This window comes from Galleria mellonella, unplaced genomic scaffold (genome assembly GCF_026898425.1).
Source record: "Galleria mellonella isolate WM207_F2 unplaced genomic scaffold, CSIRO_AGI_GalMel_v1 utg74, whole genome shotgun sequence".
NCBI lineage: Eukaryota > Metazoa > Arthropoda > Insecta > Lepidoptera > Pyralidae > Galleria > Galleria mellonella.
The window spans coordinates 441,304-464,545 of record NW_026442147.1 but is presented as its reverse complement, the minus strand read 5'-3'; the positions used below and the strand labels follow the sequence as shown (position 1 = coordinate 464,545).

The following is a 23,242-nucleotide window of genomic DNA, read 5'->3' as shown; positions in this document are numbered from 1 at the left end:
CGAGCAGACGGGATGAATAAAATAAGTTAGCTGGATTAAGAAAGTAGATTGGATGAGGTAATGTAAGTATTCAATTACTTTGGTGTTAATTAAATTTCACTTTTATTTAATTAATATAAATGTGACATTTAATGTAATATATTTAACGAAGTTATATTAAAAGCTGTAGTTATCATTTTATATTTAGTAAAAAATTTTGGAACTTTTTTCTTAATACACATATATTGTAGGTTACACGTTACTCATATCTAACCACCATAGCATCCCATTGTCATCAAACATATATTTTGTATACATTACAGAATTTATTTAAATTTTGGGGTTCAGTATCAAAATGATGAAAATTGTTAGGTATTTTAGCCCTTACTACTAGTTATTAATCATATTTGAAAATTTTTATTTAGATTCATGTATATATACAAGAACATTTTGCTTTGCAAAAAGCGAGGTTTCTTTCTAAAAAGAAAAACGGCAGCAGTAATCCCTATTAGTGTTTGCGGCGTGTTTTTGTGTGTTATACACATGTTACACACAAAAAAAAGCAGACGAGTTGAAAATTCTTATTCTTTTGGAAATTGCCAAAAAAGATAATCAACAAGGGTTCACTTTTTAAATCGATTTAAAAAAGAAATTAAAGAATTTTCTTTTTATTTGTTATCTCAGAGAAAGTTTATTTTTAAACCGATTTGAAAATTTGTTTTTTATTTGAAAAAATGTACCTACTATATATTGGCCCGATAGAAATTTCATCGAAATCAAGGTTATTAAATCAAAATAAACAGTGTTTTTGTGGAACAAAATCCAATTGTTTGTGATTCCTTTACGAAAACTATCCTTTAGAGTTATCGTAATTCTACACACGTAAAGTTTTCTGCAATCTCTAGTTAAGAGATATCGTCACATCACATCAACTATTAATTGTCCACGGCATATCATAAGCCTCCCTCATAAGAGCAATTTTACTAGTTGCCGCATTTGACAGGCAGGTTGGCAACTGCAGTTGGGTTTTTGGTGATGTTTTAAGAGGGACGCTGCTGCTCATCTTCTGCCCATTAAGTTCCCCTAACAACACTCACGGGAAAAAAGAAGTGACCCATTCTATACTGGTAACAGACGGCAAAAGATATAATACTATAGAATATGAGCATTTCCAACGACACAATCTTACACTGTCACTTAAGTTTACGTTAGGGATCTAATATATGACGTGGGATATTACTCGTGATTTCCCAAAAGTATTCTCTATTCTCCTTTATTACGTATTTTTAGTACAAGATTTTGTTTATTTAATTTTGTAACTTCACATTAATGTTTTGTAACCTTGTATTTAATTTGCATAAATATACTTACATGATCCTCATCCTTACAAATATTATAAATGTGAAAGTGACTTTGTTTGTTTTTACCTTATAACAACTTCAACGGCTTAATCAATCGTTATGAAAATACACGTATACTAGGGGGAAGGGATTGTTAGTAATGCGGACTTCCAGGCCCATTGCTAGCAATATACCCTAGCAGGTCAACCTCCACGCGGTTCCCCCTGGAAATCATCGAGCTGACTAACTGACCTGCTTTTTCATTTCTATCTATCATCCCTCACTGGCGATAGCGCCCCGCCAGCATATACTGTTAGTGTAGGCGGGGTTACCATTCCATTATCATACATTAAAAAAAAGAATACACGTATATGACATGACAAGTAGCCTATATCCTTAAGTAGCCTTGTTATCCCGGTCAGTAAACATAACTCGGTCACGCGCACGAAGTCACGGGTAAAATCTGTATGTACGAGTATATATCATTATTTATGTGCGTGTAAGTATTTTTAAGAAGTTACAATCAAAAGGTGGAGTTTTATAATTTGTCTAGATACTTTTTGTTCCATGTTAACTACATTAAGAGATATTTTTTGGTAATTCCAATTCAGAATTATATAATATTAATAAAGTCAAAATCAATTGATTTAGACAAATTATTTTGCAATCAATATATATAAAACATTGAATACTTAATAATAATAATTTGTATTAATAAAAATCTATCAATTGTTTAAAACACACAGTACATGTACCTACTGCTTATTTTGGGACTGGATGGCTCTGTGTAATATGTCTATTATTTAATATGTATATGTTGATTATTACATAATTTTATACAATCATATCAATCTATTAGCCGTTTCCCGCGGCGATGCCCGCTTCTAATGCTGTAGTTCCCGTATATTATTCCCATTGGAACCCTCCATGAATCCGGTCTTATAATATATTGTGTACTTAAATGATAATTACATACCTAATACCTTCGTAAAGTTTCGGTCAATTCAACCGATCGATTATTTTATAGTATTTTATATGTGATTATTTAGATTGATATAACTTTTTTATTTATGAACCGATTGAAACGAACACTACATGTTAAGTGGAGCAAACCGCAAAGAAATTGTGAAAACCGCATTCAAATCGGTTAAGCCGTTTCTGAGATTAGCGTGCACAAACCAACAGACAAACAGACAAAAATTCTAATAATAATTGTTTTGGGTTCTATTATAATTATTATTTGCGTTCATAAAGCCTCCCTGTAATAGTTTTTTTTATATATATTTCATGATGATGATGACAATGATGGTGATTTATACGGATACATACAAAATTAATGAACACGGAACTGTACTTAACCGTATTAAAAGGTAACATATCTACAGTACAGCACTCAACATTCACAGAGATCCGTAACCAGCGTTTGGATTATTTACACGGAGCCAAAATTTCTTGTACACTTAAACTCATCATACTTATGAGGAGCTAGCTACCTTTAGGGTGAAATTACCATGCACGAGTTATCGCAAATATTACGGTAATCCTCCTGAAAGTAACGTAATATGCCATCCCACATCCAACAATTATGATACGTACGTATACAAGTATGTTTAGATAATTCATGTAGGATAATATTGTATAACAGCATAAAAATAATAACAATACATTAGAATAAATATGGGGATGAAGTAAAAAAATCGTCGGTTATTTCGCAATTTTTCGACCGTTTTTTACCGCCATATGTATTGTCAACAAGCCTACATTACCACTCTCCAAATGTAATGACACACCATTATTCAGAATCCTTATCCAGACTACATTTATTATAATATTATTCAATGTACTCGTATTTGGTAATAGTGAAACAATCTTTATTAAAATATTTATACATACTATTCTATCAGAAAAGCGTTACCGTATTTAATAATAATAGGTTGAAAAATTAACTTTCCCTTAACGATATCTCCTATTATTCAGGATTTTTGAGTATATTGTATAATATTTTCATCATACAATCTGTTAAAAAATGATTACCTCATTAATTTTATGATCCAGTAAGAAAAAAATTAATTTTTTTTTTATTTGAATTTTAATGGAAAATAAAATAATAGTTTAATTTTTAACTATTAGTTGACACTTAGTGTTTTTAAACTGATAAATTAAAATGTTAAAATAAGTACCTATTCATAAATGTATATTTATATATTTTTTTGCAAATTACTTTATAAATTTTCAATTATTTATAGATAAAGTAAATAAAGTAAATTATTTATATAAGTACATGTATACTTATTATTGTATTATATGTTTAATTTCAACTAGATATTATTGAGTTTTATCTTTAGCTGTGCGGTTTTTATCTTTGAACATTCACGTGTTCTTTCAGCTTCTCAAAGGTTGACCGTAAGAGATCCCTCTATGGGATAAGTCTGCTAATGTATATTAAATGTGTCTAATGTAAATTATGTAGAATAAAGTTTTTACAATACAATACAAGAAAAAGAATTGTTTTTCAATCAATTCTATAGTACAAGAGCATAATAACAGCAATTCATTAAAGCCGCGGTCATTAAATCCAGATTAAGCACGCAATTGCTAGCTAGCGATTAACCAAGAATTAAACTTCGCTACTACAAAGTAAGTCCATTGTAGTAGAATAATAGGGTGAACGATAGACGGTCCTCTATAAAACAAAGTTTCAGGCATTTGAAGTAATTTGACCTTTAGGTGGGATTAGGTACGTTAACTCGGTAAACTAACTACATCCACGCTGAAATAAACTAATAACAATTAACCAAATGTTATCTCGTGGAATTACGTTCATGAGTTAAATTATATATCTGTACCTACTATTCGTATACCTGATGATAATGAAAATTTGTCTGTAGGGTATGATATAATTTACACAAAATGAAACTGTGAACTACTATTTTGTTTATATATATTATGTAAATAACTATATTTATAGTTCACTGAATTCGAAAAAGTTTTTAATTGAAGTGTAATTTATGGATATTTACCAATTATCGACTGATTTCGGTATTTTGTTTTGTATAAATACATAGCTTAAAGTACTGACAAATCGACAAGACAACTAATAGAGAAACTGATTGTATTTTGTTGTGTATCTTTACAGATATGTATGTAGTTTATAAACAAAATCTAAAATAATTTTCTCGGTAGACCATATTTCTTTTTTTTTTTTTTTATCGTATTATAGGCGATCTCTTGGTATTTCTGAACCGACTTTGATAATTCTATTATAAGTACTATAATTTAAGGTAAGACTTTATTAATTAAAACCAATAAATTATGTATAATTTTACTATTTTTGTCATAATAATAATTTAATAAATTATTGATTTATTTTACAATTTGTCACAATGATTATCTAATAATTTTTATTAAATTGGTTTTATTGCTCAAAACGTGTTAACTAAAAGAAATTTAAATAAAAATTATACATTACATACCGTTCATAACTCTGTATTATTTGTGTAAGCAGGTTTATCAGTAATTGGGTCTAATTACCTCTTTGTTAGCAATATATCCTATCAAGTCGACCTCCACGCGGTTCCCTCTAAAAACTATAGCGATTATTGTTAAATTCGTCACGGTGGGCCAATTGACCTACTTCATACTCACCTATTACCCCTCACTGGTGCTCCGCTAGTGAATACCGATAGTGCAGGCAGGGTCGCTATTCCATTTTCACCTATTAAAAAACTGTATTATTTTGTGCTCGGTACTGGGAAATGGCGACGCTCTATTATTTTATTATCGAATAGATTCAATGCGGAATTTTACGAGTCGTTACAGGATGAACGATCATTCAATTAATAAACATCAAGGGAACAAAGTTCAAGGTGAAAGCAATGATGTTTTACGTTCACAGGATAATTTGGTTCAGGTCCGTTATGGCCACTGAAATTTGAATCTCCAAGACTATAATGTCTACTATGTTAAAATAAAATCGAAATGAATCAAGTCTCTGAACTCTATTCTTATTAATATTATAAATGTGAAATTCAATTTGTTTTTTTGTTATCACTTAGCGCCTTAATGGCTTAACAGATCACTATGAAGATTGGTAAATATATACTATATGAGATGGAAAAGGTCACGCGTAGAACATCGCGGGTAAAAGAGTGAATTAATAATGAAGTACCTAACAACGTACCTACAAAACATCATATTAATAATTTTAGCAAGATTATTATGTAATTCAAATTAAAATATAACAAGATGCAGACTTCTGTAAAATACAATTTAATTTTTCATCCTTTACGTACATGGGAGCTTAGAGAGCAAATTATAACTACGCAATTCATCATTGCCAGAGAAAGAAACTAAAAAGAAAAATCATCATTAAGTAATCTAATATGGAGAATATTATTAAACAGAAACCCACGTCCAGCAGTGGGATGTTAATTTATTACTAGTTATAAAAAAGAATACGCTGCTTTTTAACATATACTAAGTATAATGTAAGTAACATAATACTTATTATACGTTAAAAAGTGGCACATTGGGATCATCTACGTAAACGAAGTAAAATAATACATGCATAAAAATGAAATAAAAATCTGTTCATCATTGAGTATTTATTGGGTCCTAACTACAATTTACGACAAAATTCGTTTTATATGCAGATTGTTACCCGACCTCACTTTGCTACCGCCACATTGCTTTTTATTGGGATCGTAAAGAAATGCCATAAATTCTTAGAATGAAATTGATAAGTTCTATTGTTACTACGTAATCAATGAAGACTTTGTTATTTTTTTAGAATAATCTTTGCTATAGCAAAATTAATAATAAAAGAGTACTTGTAGCAATGACAATGACTTAAACTGCTACAGCAAGTCTTAAATTCGTGTACAGGTGTTCTTTGTTTTCACATACGAAGCTGAGTCATTGTGGACAAACCTGTGAGAGTACAACAAGATTGATACTGTAGAAATATTGCAAAGGTGAATATATTTATAATTATGCTGTCGTGGAAATAAAACGACTAGTAAAAACTAGTAAGAAATATATAAGAAATATAATATGTAGTAAAAATATATCAAGGATATCAAGATCAAAGGTTAACGTATGTCACACTATAACTTTATATGTACAAAAGCTACCAAAAATTGATATTGTGACAAAATTCATAAAAATCCTCAATAACGCCGTCCATTTTCTGAGCAATATAGAGGTATTTTATCCTCAGTGGGTGACGAAATCTCCATTCAAATCCTTATCATAAAGGATTGACATTTCCATCTTATATTGCTCTCGAAATAATATCGAAAGTATTTCTGAACATTTATAAAACCTATGTAGTTACGTCGACGCCAGACGATTGAATTATTATTGAAAGAAGAGTAAAATAAAAGTTATTTTTTAACTTTATATGTTTAACTAGAAATAACAAACGAACAGAGGAACAGACCAGCTATTTGAATATAAAGTAGTAACCGTCGTCTCCAAATGTAAACAGTATATGGACATGAGTTAATGTGTTGCCATTTCTAAAGACAACGTTGTTATGCCTCCATACTCCATACATTCTTTGTATTAGTTATTCGTATAAAATATAAATTTATAAAGAAATTTGTTATTTTGCATAACACTAAGATGGATGTTATTATAACCATACGGTAGTAAATTGTATTCTCCAATTGAAGTTGTTATACTTCTAAATAGTTCAGCAGCTTGGATGTAATTTCTTTGCAGATTGTAACTTCAAAAAGGAAATTTTTAATTCTTTTTTTTTTAATAGATCCTTACCAATTCTTAACCAATTTTGATAATTCGATGAGGACTATATAAAATCAACGTATTTTTTTTTTTATTGTAATGCATGCAGATTATGCATTGCTGGTTTATAAAGTATTGAAGTGGAAGTCCTGCGCTAATGCTCGCGGTAGGCCGACCACCCAAGAGGTGATCGGATGACATCATATGTATCCACTCAATTAACTTAATTTACTGAAATACTTGAATGAACAAATTGAAGAATTATGATTTCGAATTGAACTTATAAAAAATATTCTTTTGAACGAAAAAAAATTGTTTAAATAGTGATAGTGAATCAAACATTAGTAATTAACAAAGGAATCCTTACTATAATATTAATAATATGAAAGTGAATCTGTTTGTCTGTTCGTTATATTTTAGCGTCTAAACTCAGATTCAACCAATCCTTGTGAAATTTGATATATTATGTGTATTATTAGATAAGTAGAAGGACATAGACTACTATTTATCAATCATCATGTTCTGTCACAAATATGCAGCTGCGGGTAAAGCTAGTAGATATTAAATAACTTCCACAATAATTTTAAGAGCTATGTGATGTCGCTTTGGAAATTAGAGCTGACAATTTATTCGTAGGCGTTCACTGTCACTTGCATCGTCAATGTACGGAACGGAATATGTAATATACATATTTTAGGGATTATCCTATTTACCTATAGTATAATTTAAGATATTTTCAAAAATCTATTTATTCATTTTGTATTTTCTTTAATATTTTCTTTAAATAAGAAAAATGTCATTATGTTTATATTGTCATAAGTATATACTTATTTCATAAAGTATATAGTGTAGTGATCACCGTAAGAATATATATATGACTGTCATTATACTATATGCATTTCCTGTAATATATTCGTATTCATTTTTATAATATCGCAATCCATAATTCGAAAATTAATTTTTGAAATTACCTCTGATTCTAAATTAAAGTTACATATACATACATACCTACTTGCAAAACTAGAAATTTAAACATTTATTTATTTGTATGCTTTAGTATATTCGCTTTTAATATAGATACTAGGTCATAACAAAAATGTACACAGGTGGACTTATCTCTTAAACGAATTTCTTCCAGTTAAACTTGAGAACCCGAAAGTAGAAAGTATCTATAGGGTTTGTGTATAAAGTATAACATATATGGTACAAAAACAATATGATAAATAATAAATTATTTTATTAATAGCTGTACACTTAATAACAGAATATAAATAAAAGCAATTATAAATAAATATATGTAAACAAATATATATATATAAACATAATAGCTATTATACATATAAGTTTGAATTTTGCACATAATTTAAATTATACTAAAAATAGTTTACAGATAATGCCTAATTTACCCATTGCTTTTGTAGTTTGTGTTCCTACAACAACACACGTAAGGTTCCATTTATCATTCGAATTGGCACATATGACGTTTGCACTTCCATTTTTATGTCATTATAATTCCACAAGAGCACAACAATAGTTGTATACAACAAGAGCGCACGTAGAACACCTAAATTATAGTCAAACGCCGCCATTGTTTCTGTCAATGAATATTCGATGCGCGCACGCATGCAGTGTTAAATATTTCGTTAGAAAGTCTCCAAGGAACTCTCGGATTCGTTTAGGGACAATGAACATTATTTTTATTGTTTTGTTGCTTGTTTTATGTCTTTTGAGATTTTTTATTATTTGTAAGTGACTCCCAAAAGATTTCAAAAAAAAGATTTTTGTGTCTAACGATGCGTGTTCTAAGTTCAAATATTTAAATTTTAAAGTAAGTAATGTGTGTGAATTATCCTGTTGTTTACTATGAGTGTGTGTTTGTGTGTGTTTAGGATTAAAATAACTATTAAGCGAAGCGAAATATACTTCGCCTGTATCCAAAGATTTCTGAATAGCACAACAGATATCGCAGTAGCACGCAGTTTATCAGCACGTGAAATATAATTAATCTGCCAATACATCACAGATCTTGCACAAGGCAATTCAAAGTCATCAGACAAGTTACACAAGCGATACAATAACAGTAACATTAACGTTTTGTTAACAAAACACCGGTCGTTAGTTGTTTTTCACAATTCCCTTGCCATTGTTTTGTTAAAAGCCGATTGAAATAATTATTCTCACGTTCCAGAAGATATGAGCTATTGTCGTGGGTAAGGTTTTTTAATGCTGCAGTACTTTCGTAGTGCGATATCGAATTTCTATACATATTTATTTGCCCGATATTAATTATTTAATGTTTCAATATGTCATATTTAATCGTCATTCTCCTTTTTATATTCTAAATGTGAAAGTGAGAAAAAATATGTAAAAAAATAGTATTAAATTACAATATCTCTTTCTAATTATTGTAAACTGTTTTGCTTGAAAATTTCTAATATATCCATTAGGATAAAAACTTAAAATAGTAAAATTACCTCCCTATCACAGTGCATATTTATATTGTCGTAATGTCTTCAATATTTGTGTTTCTCATTTTGTTTTTAGACATTCAACGAACACAGACAAGGAAATCATATCATATCACCGATAAAGTCTGCAGTGTTTTTTAACCTTGATATTGGCAAAATCATTGGAATCCCAATAGAACTATAGCTATCGAGTATAAGTATACTTAAAAAATGTTAAAGTGAGTTTGTTTGCTATCGCTTGTGCATTACCGTGCCGTATAACTTAGCATATTCTAATTTTCGCAAATCTTGTTTTTAATTTTAAGTTGAAATCAAATCCTTGCTAATAATACTTTAACTTTTACATTAATTTTGTTTAATATTTCACATCTGTACCTAGGATAATGGACGTAAAAATAATTATTCGAGGTGCTTTTATTAAAAAAAGAGCCTGCACTTGGCGAGGTTTGATAAAATGTTGTGGGACACGTTCCCGTCCTTATGTGACATTTCCCCGTGAGACGTCAAATAATCATTTCAGTGAAGTGAAACGAGAATAAAAAGTCAGCGTGAGATTTTCATTAATCTCCCCTCTATATAAATGGCATTTGATAAGATTTTTCCTGATCGAACCCCTCATATTAAGCTCGCATACTTAAAGGGTACCCTTTATATATTATATATATTTCAAATAAATCAACGAATATTATCACCGATGGGTCAGTAAAAATTTTATTGTAACTGTTTTATATTTTAAAAACTACTAAGCATTACTATTATTATTTTTATTATCATTTTTTAAGCATTATTGCTAAAAAAGATAACGGTCTACCTAATAGAAAGTAGTAACTATTGCCTACAAGACATACAGCATGCCATTCATGGGGATAAAGGAATTATGCCTGCGTACTGCGTAATTTTACTGCGATATATCACGCTTAAAACCGAAACACAGCCATGCGTACACATCTGCTTGGCGATGGAAACACGTATGGATTAAAGGTATATGCAGATGACTTTTGTACAAGGTTTCCCTCTGGCATTACGTATTAAATCAATAACGCTTTTACCTAACAGATGAACAGAATAGGCCGTGACTAGTGGTATACTGTTTTGAATTATAGACCGCAAACGTATATGAGTTCGAATCTGACCGTTACCAAAGCATATGGTAATTTGAAGTCCTGACTATTTCCTGGTAATTTAAAACACCGTGAATACATCCAATTAATTCTAGAGAACGATAGACTGGCACACATTAAATTCAAATACAGTCGATGAAATATGAGTGAGTCAAGTTTTATGTTTACCACAACTGTAACAATCAACAATAGATATGTTTGATTACTCCATAAAGGATTATAATATTTCTCTAAAAATTAAACATATTTTGTTTTGTAAAGTTAACTCTATGATCTAATAGACTTGAATTCCACTTTCCTAGAACGTAAAATATAAAAATATACAGCTACATACAAAATAGCTTACGTATTACCTTAAAAATAACATGTCAAATGCAGGCTTTTTTCGCGATACAATCTGTACTTAGAATAGTGTACCGAAATAACCTTTATTTATATAATACTTTTTCGATAACGTTGCAACTTGAAATTCTTTTTCAGGTTTGTTTATTGATAGATATTCAGTTTGAATATTTCCTCGTGGTGATCGAATAAGATTATAATGTGTCACCACCTCTTTTTGTATCCTGGATATCGCAAGAGGCGACTACAGAACCACACTAAGACAATATACAAGGTAAATTGATCTGAGATCTTAACTAAACCGTTTGGTGTTTATTATGGATTTAAATGGAATCATCAGGTATCACAGCCTGCATTATTGATATATGCTGGTGAGGTACCAGTGAGAGATGAGAGGTGAAAATTAGGGCAGGTTAGTTGACCCATAGCGATAAATTCATGAAAAATTAACTACAATGGTGTCTAGGGAGAAACGTGTTAAGGTCAATCTGGTAAAACAATATACTATATATTGCTAGCAATGGGAATTTTAGACACCATTACTAATAATCCTTTTCTTTCCAAATCACTTGTTTAGTGTAGCAATAATATGTTAATGTTCTCTTTTTATGGAGAGAGATCTGTGGACAGTAACGACACATATTAATAATATAATTAAGGTAAGTACGATAAGGTAAGCAAAACTATTAAGGTAAGTAGTAGCTAACAGCTGGCTTTTGTTGTCAGGATTAAATGACTTGATAACCCTGATTAAGGGGTTTTCAGAAATTAACTTTAAGAAGTTAATTTTTATGAGTAAAAATAATATGTGTGTATTAACAAGGGCTCTCACTGGATACTGCAAACTAAACAAGCATATAGCCCAAATAAGGTTATGCCTAAAAAGTGTTTGCAGATTTTGTTTCAATGAAGAAGAAACGCCGTAGTATTTAATTTATGACTGTGGCGCACTTATACTTAAACGATATATCTCCTTTGAAAATTATTACACTTTATATCCCGAGGAGATAAAAACATCGCCACAAAAAACATCTTAAAATTCCTGTAATTGACAAGAATTAGCAGCGAATTTTAAAAAAAGGGCGACCACAATAGATCCTGGAAAGGTCGCAATGTCACAGGTTGTTTTTCCTGGAAAAAGCCCGTCTTTCAATAATGATAAGTAGTTACTAACTGGTAAGATATAAAAATATGTAGAGACCCACATGAATATTTTTGCTTCAGTATTAAAGAAAATGAAATAACTTTTAAAATACTTTCTGTACGGTACATTCTACAGATTTCAATATATTTTCACAACGTAAAACCGATCTCGCTTTTCTGCATTCTCCAACAATAACACAATAGTGTGGAATACACTGCTATGCGCTGATACTTGCGCTTAGTGATGTGCCAGTTTAAATTGACTAGAATATAGACTCGAATATGTAACAGGTACTCAGATATTCCAAAACTTAATATTTTTATATTGAGTATTCGAATATCTTACTGACGTTTTTACCTTACCTTTACGGTACTTGTAAACTACTCATAAGAACATAAGTTTCTGACTCTGCATTTTGTTGATATTCTTCTTTATAGTTACTACGAGAAAAATTATTAGATTATTGAATATTTATTACCATCATAAAAATAAACTTCAAATATCAATTGAAAAAGTACTCGATTCGAATAATATACTCAAATAGTCGTATAAGTACTCAAGTATTTTTCCGAGTTCTCAGAAAAGGTCGGCACGGTACATCACTAGTCGCACTCCTTGACATCACTTGGCTACTCACAGTGCTGTGAACTGTATTTTTCGCTTTCACTCTTTATTTAAGAATGTTAATATTGTAATCTGATTACATAATAATATGTTTAATACGAAAATATCATTTTTCAAAAATAATGAATATTATTAAATTAAGTATCATTTTGCGGAATAACATATCACTGATTATGATATACCATTACATATAAATACTTTTGATTGATTTTAATTAAGACAGTTTTAGTGGTGTAGCTGAGCAGACCGACTCACCTTCAGACGATCGTCAGTTTGAAGTGCTCTTATAATGCTCTTCTTAATGTATAAATGTTCTTATTAAACTATTATTGAAATATTGGATTTAGACGGTAAAAAAAAATTTGAAAAATTCTAAAATAATATATGAAGCAACAAAATTATAGTTTAAAATCTATATAAAATATATTATCATGATTTGTCTTGAGTCTCTAATTATCAGTCTACTACAAAAAGAATTAGGGACCTCTTCAGAAGAATTATTGGCAAGGGCGATGTCCTTGTAAAATGTAACAAACGTAACTATAAAAAATACAAACAAATTATATTTGTCTATATTTTAGATTTTGTTTTAATTACATTAAGTATATTCTTTCAGATAAAAAAAGAAACTTCCATATCGGTTTATAAATGACGGAGTTGGGAACAACTGAAACCTCCTCCTTTTTGAAGTCAGTTAAAAAGAAGTTGTACAATTAAAATGAGAACGAATCGGTTAATTGATTAAATATTTCGATTTATTATTAATTTTCTTTGGAATTTTTTTTTATATAACTTAGAATGGCAAACAAGCTGTTGGCCCACCTGGTGGAAAGTGGTAACCATCGCCTATAGACCATGTACATAACAGAGTATACTATTGCATCCATAATACACCCCCATGCGTTGCTATTCCTGAGGACTCAGGTGTTATTCCTTTGTACCCTGTAAATTCACGCCAATATCCACCCTTCAAACCGAAATACAGCCATGCAAACATACGAGTAACTGCTTCACAGTTTAAACACGAATGGGACAGATGTACCTAAGCAAACGACTTTTGTACAAAGTCTCCCTCTGGCAATTCTGTTTCCATATTAAATGTTTCTGTGATAATTATAACAAAATTTAATATTATTACTCATTAAGTTCCGTTGAAACAGTCTATATGAATAATATAGTGGAACTAATATTTATTATATTACGTAAATTAGAACTAAAGTTACCAAAAACAATGAGGAGAGAGTACCTAACTATAGTACAGAAACAGTGACACGAATTAATACCATTGTCTGACACGACCAAATTCAAGATATAATATATTACAAAGGAAATACCCTATTTCAGTATTACAGGAATTCTGGATTACATAATGACTCGGTTGAACAGGACAAGACATCTATTCTCTAAATTATTTAGTCATAATTACACAAGTTCGTTCATTTGAAAATCGTCGCAAGTTTCCATTTGTGAAGGAAGCCGCTCCAAATGTTGGATAAGTACGAGTCTTAATATTACAATTAAATTGTAATATTATTACTGTTACGAATATTTGATTAATACTATTTACATAAAAGCCCTCGTGGTCCCAGCATAGAATGGGCTATCCCTACCATTCTCGTGGGCGTCGTAAGAGATGACTAAGGGAACTTAATGATTGGGAGATAGACAGCAGCGTCCTTCTTAAAACATCATCGTTGCCTAACTGCGGTTGCTAACCTGTCTGCCAAGCATAGCAACTACTGAAAACCCCTCCCCCCTAAGAGAAGGCCTATGTTCATTAGTACATTTTTCTAAGCCTAAGAGCGAAAAAGGCAAATCGCTCTATCTTACATAATATATATGCGACCTTCTCGTTTGCTCTTAATTCAACGTATTAATCTTTAACAAAGCCAGCCTCTACATATTTCTTTTTTTCCCGTTAAATTTGTTAACGTATAAAAAAATATCATCATAAATAATGTAGGTACTTTATTCATAACTTGTTATATACATATACATCTTTCGGTGGTTACATAAAAGTCTGCAAAATCAAATTTCATAAAATCTTATACAAAAAGCATCGAATATATTAATTACATACCGGAATTCTCATAATATAATGCAATTTTATCTATACTTGAGTCTGAGTATTATTAACCCACTTCCTATAAAATACGTGCTTCGCATTCCTGCTCGATACCCTTTGAATCTATCCAATTCATTCAACCTACATTCATGATTTTCCACTTTCTCTGACATAAAAACGAAAAAGGCTATTTATGTTCAATCCAAAATCACTTCTATGATTAAAATTTGCAATAAATATTAAGAATTTCGTAACGATAATATAAAGAGATTAAACTTGTGATTATTAGAAAATTATGATAAAATAAATGTTGTCATTTAGCCAAATTTAAAGGATATAGTTTTTAGAGTTGTCCAGAAGAAAAATGATCTTAATTGGCCTGCATTTTTTATGTGTACATATTTTACACGTTGTTTTCGTAAACAATGAACTGATTTTGAATTCTTTTTGCAATTATTATTGTTGGCGACAGACCTCTTTTTATATAATTTACCTTTTTAGAATTATATTTTTATATTATGAATATGTCCTTTTATACTTATTTTGTTTTCTATTTGATTGACATATATTATTGTTTTATTGTAAGAAGTGTGTACCACATATATTATTGTTTTAGTATGAAGTGTGTACGTCTAAGAAAATATACTGGTAAGCCTCTCTTAATATTATTTTATTATTGTCGCTGCCCTCCTCTTCTACCATTGCCGTTTTCATTGGTCCTTCTCCCGGTAAAATAATTAGATATATATTTTAAAAAAAATTAGAAATTATAAACATTTTTTCAAATGGTTTTCACAAGAGGTATGGCAGCGGTACAAAGCGCCCCAGCGAATTTAATCGTTCCTCCTTCAGAGGTGTCCGCCGGCGTTTCTTATAATATTAACAACTCTAGTTCGCGTCATAATTCACGTCGCTCATCAATCTCTATTCAATCGCAACGACTTGCCGCGAAAGCGTTACATGCACGTCGTTTAGCCGAATTAGAGGCCAATCTTGACCGCGCCGCAGCTGAGCGGGAACGCGCTGCAGCTGAGCGGGAGCGTATCGTAGCGACTCTAGAACTAGAGGTTGAATTAGCGGCTATTGATGAGGCCGCCAGTATACACTCACAATTGTCTAAAAACTCTAGAATAGAAAATTGGGTGACCTATTCTAACAATTCTTTGTCTGAGAGACAGATCAACTCGGTGCTGGCCACAGAACGCGAGCCCGTGGTCTCGCCTGGCGTTTGCGCCACCGGTATGGCTGGTGTCGCAGCGCGCGAGCACGTGCCCCCTTTCGCGCCTGTTCAGTCGGCATTGGAGGCGCATACGGTAGTGAAATTGGTCGGGCGCGCGCATGAATACTCGCCCAGCACCGCCGGCGTATCAGCCGCGGTGCGCGAGTGTGCGCTTGTTACCGCGCCGGCCCTAACTACCCTTGTATCTTCAAATGTTCACGGCATGACATCCTCTCAGCACTGCGGCTATGGAGCGCAGCAGCCAGACGCTGTTGCTTCGTCGAAAGCCTTCAACGAAGCCCGCGAACTCCACTTCAAGTCGCCGATGCCGCAACCTTCGCAACTTCCACATTCAACTATTCATAACTCTCATACACATACACACACTTTAGGTACACAAAACATATCATTTGATTGTACACAAAATAAAAATAAGCTCATAGCCTTTAACACTCTTCATCATCAACCCAGTGATTTCTTGAAGTTGGCTGAGCCTACTGATGTCGCTCGTGGGAACAACGGAAACCCTAATTCAGGTAATGTAGTTAGTATACCTATGTTTACCGGTTCGCCGCCTTCCCATTGGCTATTATTATTATTTAAATCATCATTTTTAAATTCCAAACATTTGTTCATGGCGACGGAAAGCATAGGTCTGTCGAGCTCTCTCTCTGCTCTCCGTGGAGCCGCTCGTGACGTTGTTATTTCTCTTCTGGCTTTGTCACAAGACCCAGAAGAGATCATGGTGGCTCTGCAAGAGCAGTTTGGTCAGACTGACCTTCTGATACGTCAACTAGTATCACAAGCGAAAGGCATGACCAAGCTGCTTGCATCTGACGGTAAAGAACTACACCAGTTAGCTTGTGTGGTACACAACTGTGTCCACACCATAAATATGTTAGGTTCTGTGAAGTTCCTCGCCTCACCAGAGTTGTTCAAATACGTTAACGATGGCGTATCTTATAACTTCATCTCCCCAAAAGGTAAGGTAGTGTCATCTATCGTAGCTACTGACCTATTCAAAATTTCTGCTGTAAACGATAGATGGCATTGGGTTAAAAATAAAGTTTACTTTAGAGAAAATTTCTATCACGAGTTGCCTCGTAGCCGACCTAATTCTATCCAATGCCTTTCGATGCCACCAAGAGGTAAGGAAAAAATAGAGGGTGAACTTGCCTCTCTGACTGTGGTACACGTAGACAGTTGGAGCTACAGACGGCTCACATGGCTACTCGATTTACAATTTTTATCCTGGAAACGCATTGAATATTTTGAATTTGTATAATTTTATTGTAAATGTTTAATATTTTGTTAATGTTTAATATTGTATAATTTTAGTCACTGCCTCACTGTAACTGTCGTCAACTTCCTGCGCGGGAGATATTACATTATAGCAGTATTGGTGTTAACTAGGTCTGTTGCCAAATATTATTGTTTTTACATAGTTATAAAGCTTCTTCCGTTTGCGCCACTATTTGGTGACCTTCTATGTGATAAGTTATCGCATCATCGGCGTTCTTTTTTACCGGTCTCTATTACTTTGCCCCGGTGGAGGTTACTATTGGATGCAAGTGAGAAAAGCGCTAGGTAGCTGTACTTACATATCTCACCGCCCAAGCTGTTTACCTGGAAATCATGAGATGCCTTTCAGTGGATGCTGTCGACATAGATCTTAGAAGATTTATCGCCCGTCGAAGATTGTTTCCGAAACCGTTAACGGTTTTTTGTCGGTGCAGCGAACCAACTTGCCAAGGTCTTTGTTTTTACAGCCAACAACAAGATTGACGAATGATGATTGAGTCCAACAGCACTATCAATGAGTAGCTCCTGGGGACGTCTTTTCAGATTTATCAACTACACTTTTTCCATAATTTTGCTACAGAAAGCACCAATGGAAGAAGTACACCCAATTCTACTACTAGAAGCAGAGGTGCTAATAAATCCACGTCCAGTCCCAGCAGACTTTGAGAAGCCGCCATCTCTCACAGTGTTTCATTTGCTGTTGGATACTCCGTCGACTGAAGCTGTTCGCCCCATACCGATACAGATTTGTACCGCCACCACAACAACAAGATGGAACTCCGATTGACTGAGATTTTATGGACCTGAAAATGTCTCCAATGTCCATTCCTGAAAGGCCGGGTTTACTCCAACTTCTCGGGTGGTCTAAATTATTATAATAAAAGATTCTTAGAAAGATCCAGCAGAAGAGTGGTGCTATTGCTTTTGTCGCCTTCTTAGATTGGTGCTCTGCACCGGGGCGTGCCATGTTGGCGACAGACCTCTTTTTATATAATTTACCTTTTTAGAATTATATTTTTATATTATGAATATGTCCTTTTATACTTATTTTGTTTTCTATTTGATTGACATATATTATTGTTTTATTGTAAGAAGTGTGTACCACATATATTATTGTTTTAGTATGAAGTGTGTACGTCTAAGAAAATATACTGGTAAGCCTCTCTTAATATTATTTTATTATTGTCGCTGCCCTCCTCTTCTACCATTGCCGTTTTCAATTATATTTGAAATCATTATTTTTTATACATTATCGTTATTTCTAAATTATCTTATTTTATAATATTTTTCATAAATAGATTTAAAATAAAACTTGGATTTTATTTATTTATTTCTATCTTCCAAACGACATTATATGTAGTCTTTTATTTTTTTTCAATATAAAATATCATCGTGTTTTGTACACATAGATAAATAGAGCTATAAATAAATGTAATAAGGTAAATATAATTATATAATTACAAGAAAAATTTCCATTAAATGTTAAGAGGAAGATTATTTCCTTAAAGTCCAGTTTGGACTTTAATCTCCTTATTAGATTTCATCAAATTAGACGTTTCTCTGGAAGATTCGATTGATGGTGATGTAGGTAACATTTGTCAGTTGTTAATATTTTATGAATGATTGTTGGGAGCAGTCCTATACCCGTGTCATCTATTTTCAGATTGTCATGTACTTACTACCTACATATTTGTTGCTAACGTTCTTTTATTGAAATCTGAATGCTAAACGTGACTCAAATTTTATTGGCAATAAAAATAAATAAATATTATTGAATTGGGACTAGATATAAATAGCGCTGTGTATATACACAACGCTGTTTAATCCTAAACTACGCAGAGCTTACTATGTATTTTAGACAATGGATAGACATAATTAAATACTTTTTTGGAAATATATTGTATATTATGAGTAGAAAATACATAGACTGATACAAATATGCACACTCATGAATGTACATATTATGCAGGGAATGAATACAATACCATTGGATGATAAACGGTGCGTTAAACCCCTAGATTATTAGAGTTACTGTAAGAATTTTAGTCATTAAAAATGTATATAATTTTTGGATTTTCTTTTTGCAAACATGGCAGTCTTATCGCCTCAGATACAAAAGAGTAAACTATAAAATATGATACAGAGAAGAAAGAGTCGCCCGTAATAGTAGCTTACGAGGTGACAGAGACTCAAGATGTCTTAAGAAGTTGAATTATACAAAAAGAAATCACAATTTTCTTAAATACAAACTTTTTTATAGCTTACATACATTTTATAAAAAAGGTACTTATACGTTATAACTATATATAATAAGTATATAAAAGAAGAATTATTCTATGAATAAATTTTATAATAGTTAACATGAGCTTCACTAAGGACTAATATACTCTTTCATAAAATATATAAGACGCCACACGAGCAACTCGGTACTAATGCTGCCATAAATGACGTTCTTTTCAGGACTACGCCGCAATAAAACGGGTGAGGAATCTTCAACGAATTTACATATTACCTACTTACATAGTTGACGCTGTAAGGACGTAAGGCGTTTATGATTAGGTACCTTCTAAGAACTACCACTATAGACAATGTCCTCTGATTTGCTTAAAAATTCAGCTGAGGTAAGAAAGTAAGTTATATTTTAGCTAAAAACTATGTCCTGCGTATACTCTTCATATATAATTTAAAATATCGCTGAAAAATTTTCTACAAGTGACGTGCGGGTGAATTTTAATATAATGTTTTATTTCGGGTATCTTCATGTAAATAAGTGTAAAATTTACTAATTATTTTTCTAAAAGTAAATAATAAAATATTTAAAAATTATATTAATTTAATAAGATATTATTTTTTTAAATATTATTTTTTCATTATTATTGTTATTGTACATGTACATACAACAAAAATGTTTAGGGATCAATAACGTTTTAGAGTATCGCCGTAATTGAGCATTATTGTTTTTACTTTTTTGGATCGTTATTGATTTTTTTAGTGAATTTCGCTATCTGTTTCCTTTAAATTTTGATTAAATAAGATAACCAATTCAGAATTCCTATAAAAGTGTATAATAGCGTTTTTACAAATCAATTTCAATTTCTTTTAATGTATGCAGATATGTTTTCAAATAGACTACTTATAAACGGGTCTTTAAATATGTATTTATATTTTGGGACTTCCGATTGTATTATTATGTGTGGGAAAGCTACTTGTAACTTACCACAAGTCATAAATTACTTTAAGGCAGCACCGAGATTGAATTCTTTTCTTAGAAAATATGTCACACAGAATTCATGCGTACGTTCACAGTAAAAGAAAGTTATAAAAAATGTAAAATAAGAGCTATTTCATTTCCATTTGTGTTTAATTTTGAAATCAGAATTTGGTCTTAGTAGGAATTCCTCATAAAAGGCACATAAAAATATAATTATGTAATATACAAAAGTTTCATCTTAATTAGATAAATTTTCACAAATTTATATTTCTTTGAAATGTGAAAGAAAATGTCGGTGACAAATGAAAAATAATTATACGTTGGGAGATCTAGTGTAATATGACAAATAAATAAAGAAAGAATTTATTCATCGAATTATGTGACTCGATAAATGAAAAAAACTAAGTGTAACAATATTAATTGTAAAGAAAAAAAAAGAAAAATAAAAAAAATACAATATATATAAAATACAAATATTGAATATATGGATCTCTGAATATTATAGATGTGAAAGTTTGTAAAGCTGTTTGGATATTTGTTATATAATTACGCTTAAAGGATTTGAATAAAAATTGGTTTACTTAAATGGATTGAATTTTAGATTTAAACATAAAGGATACTTTGTACGCGGCTTAGATAAATGAGAATTTTATACTTGCAGCATTTATGCGGATAAAATAGTAATAAAATACAATAATGTCTCGGTATTACTCAATTTTATTACTATTTTGCGCTAATTACACTACCTCGACTTACACGAACCCGGAGTTACGCGATTTTCAATTCTCGTAGTTTTGTTTGGAGTTTAACTCCACAAAACCTTTAATTACTACACTTCCTCACACTATTGTTAACCTTATTTGTATATTCGGATGTATCGCGCGAATTCGACGCATAGCTAGGAGCTCACAGAAATGCGTAAACAATTACAACCCGACTTACGTGAATTAGATTTACACAGTTATCGCTCAGTTCTACCTATCGCGTAAAATTATAATATTTTTTTTTATACAACTTAGAATGGCAAACAAGCTGACGGCCCACCTGATGGAAAGTGGTAACCGTCGCCTATAGACATGAGCAGTACCATGGACATAACAGAGTATACTGTTTCGCCCATGATACCCCCCATGCGTTGCCATTCCTGAGGTGTTCTAATTATATAATTTTGTTAACTTCTTTCCTCATATGAACGTGGAATTTTTGTTTCTTGAAAAAAATGCATGATAGACAGTAAAGGTGTGTGATATATCAGAATATCTATATATTTTTATTACAATATCTATATGTTGTTCCAATAACTAATATATTAAATATCTGTTATCCATTATACAATATCGAAATGAAGAATCCAACTGAAATCCGATTAGTATGTGCGATATCGAAATTTTCTGCTATTAATGTCAAGAGGAACTCAATATATAGATATTGGTGCGGTATTGATATAACCCAAGCTTACTAAAGAGGTGAGCCTTTTAGTTCTGTTGATAAGGAAACTTGATTAAAGATTAATACAATGATGGGACAAATAAAGTTAGTATTGGCATAGTAACAGCCAACTTCGGATGGTTTGAAAGCTGTCAAATGTTAGCCACGGTCGTTGAGGTTAAATAGGAATTATTAATAGTGTCTTGATTGACCTCTAACCTAATTAATATTTTAGTTGCCTACTATCTGATAATAAACACATCAAACTATATTGAGTATCAAAAGTTGCGCAATACATCATCATCATCATCATCATTATTTCAGCCATTATTCGTCCACTACTGGACATAAGTCTCCTCTAATAGACTGCCATAAAAACGGTCCTAAGCCACCTGCATCCACTGGCTTCCTGCAATGCATTTCAGGTCGTCATTCCAACTAGTTGGGGAGGGGGTCGACCTACACTGCGTTTGCCTGTACGCGGTCACCACTCAAGAACCTTTCTTTGCTATCGGTTGTTGATTCTTCGAGCTATGTGACCAGCCCATTGAAACTTCAGCTTTCTTATTCTTATCTATATCACAATACATGTGGGATATATATAGTAGATCTATTATAATACGAATATATCAATTTTTACCTGCATCGTCGTCCGCTTGACTGGTATATAGACAGATACTCTTTATTGTTTTTTCCATAAGATTACAATAGTAAACTTATTATAAATACAAACAATTACAAGAAAATATTGTACTGAGGAAACAATGGATATATATTTATTAATCAAGATAAAAACTAGTCCTATCCTTCTCTAATCCGGACTAGGCAAATGTCAAATTTAGTAACAATTCGTAGATGTAAAAAGTTACAAAAGAATAAGCAAATTCCAATTTATAACATCGAGGAAATCGTAGAAAGAATTCTAAAAATCGCTTTAGAGTAAACGCTATTAAACCTTAATAATAATTACACGAATTACGAACCTCCTTTTCTTGGAAGTATCTTAATAAAAAAAAATATGTTATTTTATATATTATAAAAACATATTTTATACTAGCTCGTACCTGCTAATTTGTTCGCGTGAACAGAATGAAAAGGTTAAGTCGTTAAAGCGCGAATATGAAGCAAACAAAAAAACACTAACATTTATTTTTTATTTGTTAGTAAGTATTATTATGTAAACGAAATTAAAGTACCAATTAAAACAAATTTATATTTTGTATTATAATAAAAAAAATTGCAGGAGATAAT

General features: G+C 31.6%; 1 protein-coding gene and 1 long non-coding RNA gene across 2 annotated transcripts in view; one reads left to right on the top strand and one right to left on the bottom strand.

Moving 5' to 3' along the window:
- The window catches only part of LOC113516302 (rap1 GTPase-activating protein 1), a 319,783-nt gene that overhangs the window by 237,922 nt on the left and 58,619 nt on the right, over positions 1-23,242 (bottom strand). The gene's annotated exons all lie outside the window — the stretch shown is intronic.
- Positions 8,980-11,277, top strand: LOC128202051 (uncharacterized). Its single transcript, XR_008253577.1, has 3 exons — positions 8,980-9,277; positions 9,612-9,753; positions 11,137-11,277. It is a non-coding gene; the product is annotated as an uncharacterized LOC128202051 (long non-coding RNA).